General features: G+C 41.3%; 1 pseudogene; it reads right to left on the bottom strand.

Moving 5' to 3' along the window:
• Positions 1-10217: 10217 nt before the first annotated feature.
• On the bottom strand, positions 10218-10683 carry LOC122217159 (annotated as a pseudogene).
• Between the last annotated feature and the right edge of the window lie 5217 nt (positions 10684-15900).

Below are 15900 nucleotides of genomic sequence, written 5' to 3'. Positions count from 1 at the left end.
CTCATTTTATCCAGGTCCAATCATGAGCCCTGTTACAGATGGTAGCTGAGGCACAAGCATATTACCTAAAGTGTCCCAACTGGCGAATGTCTAAATTGGAACCTATTTGCCACTCTTGACCAACCAAAGAGTAAGAGGTGACTACCCTTCTTCCCATGACTGAAACCTTCTAGAGTCCTGTTTACCTCTGTTATGAAGACATCATTATATTTATTGCCTGCCAATTATGTGGTAAGTACTGCCTTAGTTTGGAGTGGATGTAACAGCAGATAAGGGAGGCACAGACCATCTTCCAGTGGGCATACAGAATAATAATTGCAGTAGGACCCTGGGGTCTTCTCGGAGCGAGTTTCGGCTGAGCTGAGACCTGATAGTGTTATCACTGGCCAAGGAGGGTGAAGAGAATCCCAGACCAAGGCAACAGGCTAGTGAAGGCCTGGAGGCCGGAAAACATGGCCCTTCAGCAAGATGTGAGTTCAGCATGGCTGGAATACAGGTCAAGACTCTTATTAGGTTCCTTAAGGACTTTTGACTTGACCTTGATAACTGAGGAGTCATTGAAGGGCCTTAAATAGGAAAGGTCTTGATCAGATTTGAATTTTACAAAGATTGTTCAGATTGCAGCATGGAAAATGTGTTGGGTTTGGATAGCTGCTAACCAGAAGCAGGGAGCCCATCAACAAATATTTACCGAGCGCCTACTATGTGCTGATCACCATTTGAACATTGGCTTCTGTAGTAAACAAGACATCAAGAGCCATAGTCTCCTAGGACTCACAATCTAATCAGAGAAGGAAAAACATTAGTCTCCACATACCCAGAGGCCATGGTAACCTCCCTTTAGGTGACAGAACCCCCATCCAAGCTTCTCAAACTATCGGTAGTGAAAGATTGGATTTTCCCCCGTTCATCCCAGACTGATACGTGATTCTAATGGGCGTGAGTAGCACACCCTCGTGCCACATGTGACCTACCACCCCGATATGACAATACCTCAGGTGGCTGCTACTCCATTCCAAGGGACAAGTCCATTGATTTGCACGTAGATGCTGCAGCAAGGGGAAATTACAATAAAAAATGTTGACCTTTATCCTCGCTTGCTAACCACTAGGGAGGTTATGAGATAGAAGGTCTGGAGGAAGGCTCAGTGTTGGAAGTACTAGGTTATACCTGGTAGGATACAAGAGATGTCAGGGCAAATGGATATGTAGGTTTGAATTTTAATCCACAAACTCAGGTAGGAAAGGAAGTATGCATTGTTATTTCCATTAGTTCCTCCAAATCAGCTTAAGTCTGCTTCTGATTCATTGTCCCAGCATCTTGGATCAAGTAATTTAAGTGATAAAGCTCCTTGCAAAAGACTTGAAAAAGAAATGAATGATATTGTTAACCAAATTATCTTTGAGGGACTTGAATGCCAGTGTGGTGGGGGAGGGAAAAGGGGTGGAAGAGACCCTAGAAGCAGTGTGATTCCTAGTATACACAGCAAGTGTGTGCCCTGGCCCCTGCTGGTAGGAAACTGCATTTTCCCAAAAGGATTTGACTCCCCAGGGGGAGGTCTGCGGTCTGAAACCTGAAGAGAAATCCTTGTTCCATCATCTGTTGGAAGCAGAGGGAGACCCCAACTTTCTCCTGTTGGGCAGCCAACAGTGGAGATGTACTTTCAGTGGCCTTGCTTCTACTCTTGCAGTCGAGTTCTGGGATCAGGGCCTGGCTCCAGGCACTTCTGATGTCCTTCAGCCCCGGGGCAGTGCCTGGTGGTAACCAACCATCCCAGAGAAGCTCTACACAGAAGCACTCCTTCCTACCCCTAAGAGAACCTTTCTAACAAACATGGCATCTAAGGGAAAGTACACAACATTTCACCTTGCATGTGGGGGTACTGGGAAGACTGGGGTGGGGGACAACTCTGTACTCCCCACCTCCCCCTTCCTTTGCTCTGCCCCCCTCACTAGAATCTCCCTGAGAGTCAGTCTCCTCAGCACTATCATTGGGAGGGTGGGAAGGCCTCTCTGCCTCACCTCACTATGGAAAAGGGCCTCGCCATCATCCCAGATGCAGTGCCAGATGCAGTCACAGACCAAGATGTACTAATAGATTGAGAGAAGACTACACTATGTCCCATCACTAGGCCAGCTACCACCATATTTTGAATTGATACTTTTACAATCTAATTATCTTGTGGAAACACAATTATAGTATATTGTAGTTGTGTGTGTTTGAAAATACTAATCAGTTAGGGGCATCTGGGTGGCTCAGTTGTTTAAGTGGCCAACGTCGGCTCAGGTCCTGATCTCACTGTGAGTTCAGGTCCCACATCGGGCTTCCTGCTGACGGCTCAGAGCCTGGAGCCTGCTTCAGATTCTGTGTCTCCCTCTCTCTCTGTCCCTGCCCCACTCACACTCTGTCTCTGTCTTAAAAATAAATAAACATTAAAAAATTTAAAAACATACTAAGCAGTAAAATACAAACATGTTTCAAATATCACAATTACCATCTCTTGTTTTTTAAAAAGTAAACTAAGAATTTCAAATAATGGAAACTGTCTGGCCCTCTCCCTCCTTCTAAGACACTTTGCGTCTCCCTCACTCATCCACCCTTAGGAACCTGTTCAGTTCATTTCCTTAGTTGAAAGAAAGAAAGAAAGAAAGAAAGAAGAAAGAAAGAAAGAAAGAAAGAACAGAAAAGAATGATTTGCCCAGCAGGGGGCAGCAAGAGACAAAGAATATAATACAGCTTTTAGCTTCTGGCTCCCCCACCCCAACCCCCAACTTTGTCTGAAATCCTAGATTAGAAAGGTTTAAATTGGGAAGAGGGCGGTAGGGGAGCAGGGACTGGATCCAAACCACAGAACCCAAATTCATAAAGTTAAGTGGATACAGAACTTGCTGGAACAAGATCTACTGAAAACAATAGCTAGACGGCCATTTTTTTGGGAGCTCTATGCAAGAAGGCAGCCCAGTGGACTTTTTAAAGAAAATCTGGCTCTCTGTGGTGACGTCCACAAACTTGGTAATATGAATGTGATTTAGGAAATATCCCATAGATAAGAGGAAAGAATATGGTTCTCTTTGAATAAAATCTCACAACCTATATTCATGCCACTATGATTTGGAAACACGGCTCTCACAGGCTGGGAGTACCTGGGCACTTGGTTTGTATGGTAGCCAGCACTGGGCATCTTAGGTAAGACTCACCTGACTGGGTGACAAGGGATGTGGGATGCTGGAAAGAGCGGGGAGGAGGGGCACGTGGTCCAGGACAGAATCTCTCATGAATCCTTGAGGTGTGTGAAAATGCAAACCCTGATATAAAGGACCTCGGACCTGAAGGGAGAGTATGAGGAGAAACAGGAAAGAAAAGGATTGTAGTGGGGAGTTCTGGCTGGGACATGTTTATTTGGGGTCCTAAGCTGTAACCAGCGTGATTAAAAATCCTGGCAACAAACGTATGGAAGACACGGGCTTGTGTCCATTTCGAGAAATCTATATTGGTTTCCCAGGGCTACCATAGCAAAGTACCACCAACGGTGTGTCTTAGAACAACAGAAATTTATTCTCCTACCGTTCTGGAGACTAGAAGTCCCAAATAAGGTGTTGGTGGGGCCATGTTCTGAGGTTTCTAGGGAAGAATCCTTCTTTGTTTCTTCCTAGCTTCTGGTGGCTCCCAGCAATCCTTGGGATTGCTTGGTTGGTAGCTACATTACTTGATCCCTGCCTCCATCATCACATCCTTCTTCTCTGTATATATGTGTCTGTGTGTCCAAATCTCCTGTCCTTTCTCTTGTACAGACACCAGTCACCAGACTTAGGGCCCACCCTGATCCAGTATGACCTCATTTTAGTGTAACGCATCACATCTATTGGATTTGGGGGAACACACTATTCAATCCAGTACATACCCCAAATAGTAGTCATGCTATGACAATAAAGCTAGATGATGCTACTACTCTCGGATCCTGGCTCACCTTCCTCTGTCCCTTAGTTTCCATAAACCTTGTGAAAATGGTAGTGAGAATCCCTAATGGAACCGTGAGACAGATCAGAAATCATGCTCTTACTTCAGCTGGTGCACCACAGGGGTGCAGCCAAGAGGTTGGGGGTGATGCAGTGGAGGTGCCTCTCTTTCCTGTGCAGGCTGCCCCAGGGACTCATCCAGAGCTCCCAGAACTTTGCAGGCATTTTCCCAACTGCTTTGCCCCAGACTCTACTCTCAGGAGTTTTGTTTGCCAGGTTTCTGCTTGGGATCTGATTTATTAATCTTTCCCTATGAGTTGGTACGTGCCTCCTCCCGGGAGAGATAACGTTTAAAGGGGAGATGGCCCACTTAGGTTCTGTTTCAACTTCAGGGGGTGGTGGCAGGGGTCTCTGAGACCATTGGGAACCAATGAGGGGAAAGGTTGGGGGCCCTTTGAGCAGGGCCATGATTCCTCAACCTTCAAGTGACTCCGAGTGGTCAACGTCTAACCTTGCTACTGGCGGGGCCAACCTGGATGCAGCAGGGCTTTGCTTTGGGAATCTGGTGCAATCAACAGTCACAACTCCTGGTTGGGGGGAAGACAGCAGGAACATTCAGAGTTGTGCTGCAAGCTTTTTACAGGAACATTTCTTGCTTCCAGCGGCTCCTACTTTGAGGCTGGTCTAGGCCTGGTTTCTGCATTTAGCCTCCATACCAGATTCACTGAGATAGATAATGACAAGTTATTTGATATTTGATGTTGATACTCATTTATTAGTCTGAAGTCTTTTTTTAAAGATTTTTTTTTATTAAGTTTATTTATTTAGAGAGAGAACGAGTGCAGGAGAGGGGCAGAGAGAAAAGGAGAGGGAGAGAATCTCAAGCAGGTGCCACACCGTGGGTACAGAGCTCAGTGTGGGGCTGGAACTCAACAACCATGGGATCATGACCTGAGCCAAAATTGAGAGTCAGACGCCTAACCGACTGAGCCACCCCGGCACCCCTGGTCTGAAGTGTTTATTGTATCTCTGTTGGAAAAATTTATTAATTCCAAAAGTGGATGGGGAGGGGGGGTGCTGATAATCATCTTTTTCTGTTTGATCAAGGAAATATTTTCTTTTATAAGCCCAAGATATTTTTAAGCCTGAATCTTTCTGAGTGGGTCAATAATAGCTCATGAGAAATGCTTGATTTCCCCAGTCAGATTGGTAAAACCCAACCAGACGCAAATCAATATTTTATGGAAGTGCCTTCTCCATGCCCTACTCATTCAACAAAGCTGTAAGAACATCTAACTTTCTAACAATTAGACCCTCCCACAAATGGACCTTCATGGAAAGGTGCTTTGACCTAGAAGTCTCAACCAAATGGACTGAGTTTGTCAAGGGTATCATTTGGTTTGTTCTCTCATAATAATTGGCATCAGACTATATAATCTCATTTATCCAGTTATTCATTCGTTCAACAAATATCCAGCATTCTATGGCAGTCTGCTTTTAAAATGTCTCCCCTGTCTGCTTCTTGGTACTACACCCTTATACATCCCCTTTCACATAAGTGTGGGCTGGGCCAAGTGACTTGCTTCTGACAAAAAGGACAGTGAAAAGTGATAGAATGTCACTTACAAAATTGGATTACAAAAGACTGACTTCTGTCTTGCTCTCATTCTCTGTCCCTTTCTGTCTCTCTGTGCCCCTCTGGTGTCTTCTCACGTGCTCAGTCTGGTGACGTAAGTGGCCATGTTGTGAGCTGGCTGTCCGATGGAGAGATTCCTGAGGTGAGAAAATAAATCCTGTGAACTGTGTGTGTGAACTCAGGAGAATAGTCTACCCCAGTCCAGCCTTGTGTTACCTGCGTTCCAGGTTGACATTTCCATCTCACCTTTTGAGAGACCTTGATTCACAAGACCCAGCTAAGCCATGCCCAGATTTCTGTCCCACAGAAACCGCGAGACAATGAATACCGTTGTTTTAAGCCACCACGTTTTGGAGTAATTTGTTACACAGAAGTAGATACAAAATACATACTTTACTGCCCCTGAAGATACAAACTGGAAAAAAATCCATGATCTTTTATCTCAAGACATGAAACAATTTCTGTAGAAAACAATAAATGCTGTCTTTTCAAAATACAGAGGTTATACAAATGAAGATGAGATCTGGGTTTTTAGTCTGAATGTATAGAATTCACAAAACTGACCAAATGTTAAAGTGATTTGGAAGTATTTTAATCATGTGAGATATCTTTGACTGCTTGGAAATGGCTCACTGCAGACTGGGGAATATGCATACATCTCAGAATAAAACGTATCTGGAGCTTGGAATAGGAATCATTTCAGGAGATGATATCTGCCTCTGCAAAATCCATTTTTTGTAAAAAAGCCTCTGAAACAAAACTAGAAAAGGAGGTAATAAGGTCGTCCCACCCATTTCTGTTACTTCATTTTCTGGTACTGTATTATATATATTTTTTGCTCTGGACCAGCTGTAAAACATAGACTAAAAATAAAGTATACAGACAATATTTGTGCCAATGGGAACAGAAAGACTTTGAAGGAAGCCTAAAGGAAAACCTGTTGATAAAATTTGGGGCCATGATGCTCCGACTCAAGATACTGGACTTGAGGATCTGTTCGAGATTTCCCGCATTTCTGCTCTATCCATCCCCAGGTTGCCAAATTTAATTTCAGAAAATTAGGTTGCTACCCAAATGGAGTGAAGATAGGTAGTGGAATAGAAGAACCTGTAGCTCAGGAGAAGGGTTGAGGTTAGATGAGATCTCGAAGGGTGTGGTGGAGATAGCGAAGAAAAGGGATCCAAGGGCTGAAGGCTGATAAACTCCAGACTTAGGAGGGCTGGAAGAAAAGGAGTCACGGAGAAAACCGAGAAGGTCCAGCTCAGCCCAGTTTAAAGCGAGGTTCACCAAAAGGGAGAGAAGGCTCATGTTGACTCGTGAAGATGGGGTGTTTGGTTCTTTCTGTCCTCTCTATGCCCTCACTGTTAGTTACCTCATTTATTTGCATTGCTACTACATATTCATCCCCATGAAAATGATTCCAAAATCTATGTCTCTATTCCCATCTCTGGACATCTCTACCTGGATTGGTATACCCAGTGGCATCCCAGCGCAACATGTTCTAAATCAAAACTGTCTTAAATCTCCACACAGATGCCACCTTCTCCTGAGACACCTGCCTGGATCACCTTCCATAAATAAGCCTCTTGTCCTTTCCCCAACCACAACCTCCTGAAATTGTTCTATTTTCAGTAATAATACTTGCCAAATGCTGAACATGATGAGTTTTTTTTCTTGTTGTTGTTCTCCTTTCCCTTCTATATTAGACTATAAGCCCCATGAGAGCAGGGACTTGGACTCTTTGATTCTTGATGTATCCTTAGCGCCTAAAATGGTCCCTGGTCAGAGTAAGTGTTCAATAAATATTTTCTGATTTGATATTTTTGAAACCTCTCATAATGGGACTTTCAAAGTTAAACCTATTATTTTAGTAGGTTTAAATTAAAATAATAGTTTTAACTTTGAGACAATTTTAGATTTGCATGCAGTTGTTAAGAAATAATATGGAAGGTATCCAATGCACCTGTCGCCCAATTTCTCTCATCTTACAAAACTGCTGGGCAATATCACAACCACAATAATGACATTGATACAGTCAATACAGAACACTTCCATGACCACATGACCATGCTCCTGTTACCCTTTTATAACCACATTCACTTCCTCCTTGCCCCTCCTCCCTCCTTAGCCTCCCAAACCACTAATCTGTTCTCCATTCCTAGAATTCGGCCATTTCAAGAATTTTATATCAATGGAACCATATAGTATGTAAACCTTTTGGATTCAGTTTTTCCACTTAGCATAATTCTATGGAGACTGATCTGGGTTGTTACATGTGTTAACATTTCCTTGCTTCTTGTTCCTGAGCAATCCTATGCATGTGTCAGTTTGGTTAGCCATTGAACCCTTGAAGGACATCCAAGTTGTTTCCAGTTTGGGGCCATTACAAATGAAGCTGCTATAAATATGTGTGTACAGGTTTCCCTGTAAACCTGTCTTCATTTCTCTAGAATTAACTGCTGCAAAGTACAATTTCTGGGTTGAATGGTAGCTGCATATGAATATTTGTTTAAGTTTATTTATTTATTTTGAGAGAGAGAGAGAGAGAGAGAGAGAGAAAGGGAGAGAGAGAGAGAGAGAGAGAGAGAGAGAGAATGAGCAGGGGAGGGACACAGAGAAAGAGAGAATACCAAGCAGTCCCCACATGGCGCTGAGCCCAACCATGCAGCATAGATCCCCATGCAGGGCTTGATCCCATGAACTATGAGATCATGACCTGAGCCAAACCAAGAGTTATGTGCTCAACTGACCAAGCCATCCAGGTGCCCCAGCTGCTTTTTAAGATTTTAAAGAACTTGTCAAACTGTTTTTTTAGAGTGGCTGTATCATTGTGCATTCCTTCCAGCAATGCATGAATGATCCAGTTTCTCCACATCCTTACTAGCATTTTGTGTTTTCTCTATTTTTGACTTTAGTCATTCTGATGGGTGTGAGGTGATATCTTGTGGACTTAGCTTCCATTTCCAAAGGCCAGTGGTGTTGAGCACCTTTTCATGTATTTATTTACCATCTGTACATCCACTTAGTGAAATGTCTGTTTAGGTCTTTTGTCTATGATTTCATTGGGTTGTTTGGGATTTTTTTTTTTTTTTTACTATTTTTAGAGTTCTTTATGTTTTTAAATACTAGTTTTTTGTTGGCTATATAGTTTGAAAATATTTTTCTCCCAGGCTGTAGTTTGTTTTTCCCACCTCTTTCTTTTTTATTAAAAAAAATTTTTTTTAATGTTTATTTAGTTTTGAAGGAAAGAGAGAGCGTGACTGGGGGGCTGTGGGCAGTGCAGACAGACAGGGAGACACAGAATCCAAAGCAGGCTCCAGGCTCTGGGCTGTCAGCACAGAGCCCGACACAGGGCTTGAACTCACAAACCGTGAAATCATGACCTGAGCCAAAGTCAGTCACTTAAGTGACTGAGCCACCCAGGCACCCCTGTTTTTTGTGGTTTGTTTTTTGGTTTGTTTGTTTGGTTGGTTGGTTTTTTCTTTTACCTCTTAACCAGATCTTTCACTGAGAAGAAATTTTAATTTCAATGAAGTTCAATTTATCAGTTTTCCTTTGATGGATCATGCTTTTGGTGTTACATGTAAGAACTCTGTGTATAGCTCTAGATCCTGGAGGTTTCTCCTTGCTTAATTTTTCTAAAATTTTTATAGTTTTGCATTTAAACTCACAATCCATTTTGAGTCAATTTCTGTATAAGGTATGAGACTTAGGTCAAGGTTCACTTTTTTTGCCTATGGGTATCCATTCACTCCAGCATCATTTTCTGACAAGGTTATATTTCTTCCATTGAATTACTTTTGTACCTTCATAAAAAAAAAAAATTAGTAGGGCATATTTTGGGAGATCTAATTCTGGGTTTTCTATTCTGTTCCCTTGATCTGTGTGTTGATCCCTCTGGCAATACCACAGTCTTGATAACTGCAACTGTCTAATAAGTCTTCTTGGAATGAAGTAAACTGATTCCCCTCAATTTATTTTTATTTTTCAAAAACGGTTCTAGCTATTGTACCTCTCTTGTCTTTCCATATGAATTTGGGAATAATATTGCTATATCCAAAAAATCTTGCTGGAATTTTGATAGGAATACCACTAACTATATGAATTTGGGGACAATGGACATCTCTGCTATTGAGTCTTAGAATCCATGAACAAGTTATAGCTCTTCATTTATTTAGATCTTCTTTGGTTTCTTTTACCAACATTCTGTAGTTTTCAGCATTCAAGTCCTGTACGTGTTTTGTTAAATTTTTACCTAAGTATTTCTACCCAACCCCCGCAATTATAAATGGCATTGTAATTTTAATTTCAGCAACAATTTGTCTTATGTTTTATGAATTCTATTTGCTAATACTTTATTAAGCATTTTTTGTATCTATATATCTATATCTATATTGCCTATTTTTAATTTATTTCTTTTAAGACCACCTCCTTGCAGTTTCCAGAGAGAAAATACAAAGCAAGAAACTGACTTAATTTCAAATACATAAACAATGTGTGGAGTTTAAAGCATTACTTATAACCTTATTATAGAAGAATGTCAGCTTACCCCAGGGCACTTCAGTATTCCTGAGGAATAAACATGATTTCTCTTTTCCTCCCACTGGGATGTTCTCAGGTGTAAGTCACTGGTCCTGCTCTTTGACATATTTTCCATGTAGAAGGTATGGAGCCCTAAAATCATGTGACAATTGGAGTGGGCCATTCCCAATCCCATGCCAGAACCAAAGGCTAATGGCCACATTCTTCTTTTAAAGAAGGTAAGTGAGGGGTGCCTGGGTGGCTCAGTCGGTTAAGCGTCCGACTTCCGCTCAGGTCACGATCTCGCAGTCTGTGAGTTCGAGCCCCGCGTTGGGCTCTGTGCTGACTGCTCAGAGCCTGGATCCTGCTTCCGATTCTGTGTCTCCCTCTCTCTCTGTCCCTCCCCCGTTCATGCTCTCTCTCTGTCTCAAAAATAAATAAACATTAAAAAAAGTTTTTTTTAAAGAAGGTAAGTGAGGAAACAAGTCATAATTCAAATCCAGTACCTACCTTCACGACTGCCTCTGCCACGTTCCGGTCCCATGTCCTACCCAGCTCAGAATCCGACATGTTCCCCACCCACAGCTCCTGCTTTTCTTCTGCATGTATGTATTAATGGAGAATATTGACCGGTAACTTTCATTTTATGTATTCATTTGATTTTAGTATCCGGGTAATACTACCTTTGTAAAATGAGTTCATAAGTATCCCTTCCCTTCTGTTTGGTGAAAGAGATTGTGCAGAATTGGTTTAATTTTTCCTTGTATGTTTGGTAGCTTTCTCCAGTGAAACCATTTGTGCCTGGAGATTTCTTTTGGGGGAATTTCAAAATTACAAATTCAATTTCCTTAATAGTTTTAGAACTATCCAAATTATTTCATATTGGCTGAGTTATGGTAGTTTGTGTTTTTCTGAGGAATAAGTTTATCAACTTAATGTCAACACGATGTCAAATTTGTCATCAACAAACGTTGAATTTATGTGTGTAGAGATTATTCAGAGTATTCCCCTTTTATCCTTTTGGGGTTTGCAGGGTCTGTAGCGATATTCTCTGTGTCATTCCTGATGCTGATAACTTGTGTTTTCTCTCTTTGTCAGGCTTGCTAAAGGTTTGTTTATTGATCTTTTCCAAGACTCAGCTCTTTCTTTCATTGATTTTCACTATTGTTTTTCTGTTTCAGTTTCGTTGATTTTCGCTCTTATCTTTATTATTCCCTTCCTTCTACTTGCTTTAGGTTTAATTGACTCTTCTTTTCAAAGGTTTTTGAAATGGTAGCTTATATTATTTATTTGAGAGTGTTTTCTTTTTTAATTTAATTTATTTTTTAAATTTACATCCTAGAGTGTTTTGTTTTCTAATGTATGCATTCATTGCTGTACCTTTCCCTCTCAGTGCCGCTTAACCGTGTCCCACATTTTTTTTTCAGTTTTATTGACTTATAATTGACAAATAAAAATTGTATTTACTTAAGGTGTATGACTTAATATTCTGAGATACACACACACACACACACACACACACACACACTGTGAAATAATGTCCAAAATTAAGCCAATTAACATCTATCGCTTCACTTGGTTACCATTTTCATTGTGTGTGTACGTATGTGGAGGGGAGGACACTTAAGGTCTACCTTCGTGGCAAATTTTATCTATACAACACAGTATTGTTAACTATAGTCATATTACTGCACATTAGGTCTCTGGTACTTACTCATCTCGCAGAACTGAAATAGTCTTACACAGTTTTATATGCTGTATTATTTTCATCCAATGTGTTTTTTAAATTTCCCTTGACACTTTCTCTTTGATCCCTCAATTCTTTAGAAGTGTGCCGTTTCCAAGAGTTTGGAGATTTTCCACTTATCTCTTTTATCGATTTCTAGTTTCATTCCTGTGTGGTCGGAGAACACATTCTCAACACTGTATGAATTCCATTCTTTTCAATTTGTCGAGGTTTGTTTTATGGCCCAGGATGTGGTCTGTCCCAGTATGTATTTCATGGGCGCTTGAAAATAATGGGTGTCCTGCTATTTGGGGTAGAGGATTCTATAAATATCAATTCTACCTTGGGTGGGTGGTGGTGAGTTCTTCCATCCCTTCGCTGATTTGGTTCCAATTTTTTCAGTTGTGCAAAGGGGGCACGGAAGTCACCAACTGGAACTGTCGATTTGTCTATTTCTCCTTTCAGTTCTATCAGTTTTGCTTCACATGTTTTGTACCTCTGTTGAATACACATTTCGAATTACTACGTTTTCTTGGTGGACTGGCCTTTTTTATCATTACGTATGCTCTTCATTGTCTCTGGTAATTTTCTTTGCTCTGAGGTCAACTTTATTTGATATTAAAACAGCCACCCCTTCTTTCCTTTGATTAATGCTTACATTAACTTTTTCCATCCTTTGGGTTTCAAGTGGCCTATCCCATTATATTTGAAGTGAATTTCTTATGGACAGCATATAGTGGAGTCCTGTTTTTTAATTCACTCTGTCAATCTCTATCTTTTAATTGGTGTATTGGGACAATTTCCATTTAATATAATTATTGATGTTAGTGCGTAAGTGTGCCATTAAAATTTTTATTTTATTAGTTATGCTGTTTTCCATCTCTCTGTTTTTCCTTTTTCCTTCCTTTCTATGGATGCCTTGAACATTTTTTATTGATCTATGGTAGTTTTGACTGTATATTAATAAAGATTTTTTAGTGGTTGCTGTCTATATTACTTTACATATACAGAAGTCAACACAATCTACTGGGGTAGTGTTACCAGCTCTACCAGGATGTGTAGAAAACTTACTTTCCTTTATGTCCCTTTATTTATTTTTACATTTATAATGTAAGTATTGTAGATATCTTCTAGACATGTATTTAGAACCATGGAGACAGTTTTATCCCTTAGGCTTTCACCATCAAAAATAATTTAGAAAACACAAGAGGAGAAAAAAAGCCTATTGTATTTATTAGTATGTTTGCTGTGTTCTTTCTTTCTTCCTGATGATCCAAGGTATATTCCATTACTGTTTGTTTGGTTTCGTTGCTTTGGGTTTTTTTTCCTGTTTAGAGAACTTTAGTCAGCCATTCTTTTAGGATTGGTATGCTGGTGACATATTCTCTTAGTTCCTTCACCTGAGAAAGCTTTGATTTCTCGTACATTCCCGAAGCACATTTTCACTGGGAATAGGGTTCTGAATTCATAGTTCCATCTTTCAGCGCTTGAAAGATGTTGTGCACTGACCTCCGTGGTTTCTGATGAGAAACCCAATGGCATTCGTTTTCCCCCCTTTGTTTCGGGTGTTGCTTCCCTCTTACCGATTTTAAGATATTTTTCTTTGCTTTTATTTTCCAGAAGTTTGACTGGAATGTATTTTGGTCTTAATTCCTTAATTCCTTTAGGTTGATCCTGTTTGGGATTCACTCAGCTTCTTACATCTATGGTCTTAGGTCTTTTGCCACATTGGGAATTTTTCAGCCATTATTACTTCAAGTACTTTTTCAGCCCCTCTCTTTTGGGGACGCTGGTGACATGAACATTAGAACTTTGGTTATAGTCTATCTTTAGTATAAGAAACGTCATCCTGATGAATTGCAGGGATGGCTTGCCATTTTTCACGCAGTCCCGACCAGGCACTGTATCCAACATGTACGCAAAAAGAAAGCCACGCCCACTACCAATCCACTTCTCTCGCAATGCAGTGACCTTCTGTTAGGGCTCCCACATTTCTTTCTTTATTAAAGCCAGGTTGGAGCTTCACAGCATTTAATGTGCTCTTTATCTCTTACCGACAATTTTATAAAGGGTATACAGAAAAGGCAAAATGAAACTTGGAATAATGACAATAATTTTTAGAGAAAAAGATCAAAGTGGTAAAAAGATTAAATATAATGCTTTGTAAAAAGGCTGGCTCTGAACATAATACTCCTTCAAAGAGGCTTGAAGAGAAATAAAATAGTGCTCTAAAATTCCTCATGCAGCCTTCACAACAGAGTAATTTCCACTTGATAAATGATTGGAAAGCCCTGTTCTGGGAGCAGTTGCGCCTCCCTTATTGAAGACAGGTGCTGCCACGAAACAGTTTACCAGTGTTTGGAAAGATGACAAGTCTATCTGTATCAGCTCTGGTCTCCTCATCTGTGGGCTCACGCCTTTGCTACTCAGGAAACTAAATCCAGCTTGACTGACAGGTGCAGAGTCTAATGAGATCAGAACATCGTTATTTGTCCCCAAACCTCGACGTGCTTCCAAACCCCCCTGAATCTCCCCTGCTGACACTTTTCACACTTTACTGATACTCCTTTTTGAACATCTGCCTCTTGAGAGGAGACTTGGCTCTGTGAGGTTTGACGAAAATCCCATCTTGTTAGTCAGCAAGTGGGGGCACCGAATAAATGTCTAATAACTGCCTAAATGCACAAGATGTCTCTGTAAGTGTAGAAAATATCCCCCCCCCCCACTTCAAGCTCTATACCTCATTCATTCAGTCATTTATTCCAAAAAGGTTTTAGGGAATGTTTACTATATGCCAGGTGGGATGTGAGATGCTGAGAGTCCAAGAGAAAACAGGATGTTATTTATATTCCGGCCAGACGCTCCTATGGACATATCATGTCTGACCTGTGCTCATACATGGTGGCTTGGGCTCCCACGTGTGTCCCCAGATCAGGCACCGGCAAATTATGGTCAGCGGGCCAAATCTGGTCGCTTTTTTTTTTTTGTAAATAAATTTTGTTGGAACACAACCACACTCATTTATTTACATATCATCTACAGCTGCTTTCACACTACAATGGTGTAAAAATGCCTAGGGTATTTGCTAACTGAACATTGACGGAAAAAATGTTGCCACCCCCTACCGTAAGTCATGAATTGGGGAGTGTCTGATATACCCTCCCTTACCTAAAAGTTCCTGCAGTGTCACACAGGCAAAGTCATGGTTGTATCCTTTAGACAACTCATCCTTTGGTCAAGACTATTGGCGGGGGCGGGGGGGTATATTTAATACACAAAATATATATAGTCCCCCAAACTCTCCAGATCATATATCAGTGTCATCCACAGTCCTTGATTCTATTAGAATGTCTTTTATATTCATTAAAACTCACAGGATGGAAACAAGAAAGGTGGTGTGCGATCTGAGTCCAGGACAATTGTTTGGTTCCCATCACTTAGCAGCGGGAACCCTGAGGGTTCAGGAATATACAATGTATAACTCATGTCCCATTGGTGTGCTTGGCATGTTGGAGATGTTCGCTGAACAATGAGGGGTTCAGTGAGACTGGAGGGGAGTGAGGGAGAGGCTGCAGTGAGAGATAAGAGCAGATCACTGGGGGGGGGGGGGTAGAGAGAGAGAGAGTCACTGAAAGGATGAGCGATCGGTTGGTTTTGGCAGAAAGGTGATCTGATCTGACTTGTGTTTTGGGAAGATCACCCCGGTTGATGTGTGGGGATTAGACTGTAGGGGTGCAGGGATGGAAGCAGGGCCCTCAGTGAGGAGGCCATTGGAATGATCTAGATGAGACATGACAGTGGCTAAGTCCAGGGAGCATGGTGGAGGTATAAGAAGTGTTTAGATTCTGCATTTTGGTGATGGAGCCAATAACATTTTCTGATGGGTGGAATGTAAGAAGAGGAGAGTCAGGGAAGGCTCTGAGGTTCTCAACCTCAACTACTGGAAGGATAGAACTGCCTTTGAGATTGGAAAGACTGGGGAGAATCAGGGTTGGGGGATGACATCAAGACATGGTACATTTGACATGTCTTATTTTGTCCCCAATGTCATCCTTCTCCCT

The sequence above is a fragment of the Panthera leo genome, chromosome B1 (assembly GCF_018350215.1).
Source record: "Panthera leo isolate Ple1 chromosome B1, P.leo_Ple1_pat1.1, whole genome shotgun sequence".
Taxonomy (NCBI): Eukaryota; Metazoa; Chordata; class Mammalia; order Carnivora; family Felidae; genus Panthera; species Panthera leo.
Note: the sequence above shows the minus strand (reverse complement) of the source record. Positions and strands in the feature narration are given on the sequence as shown.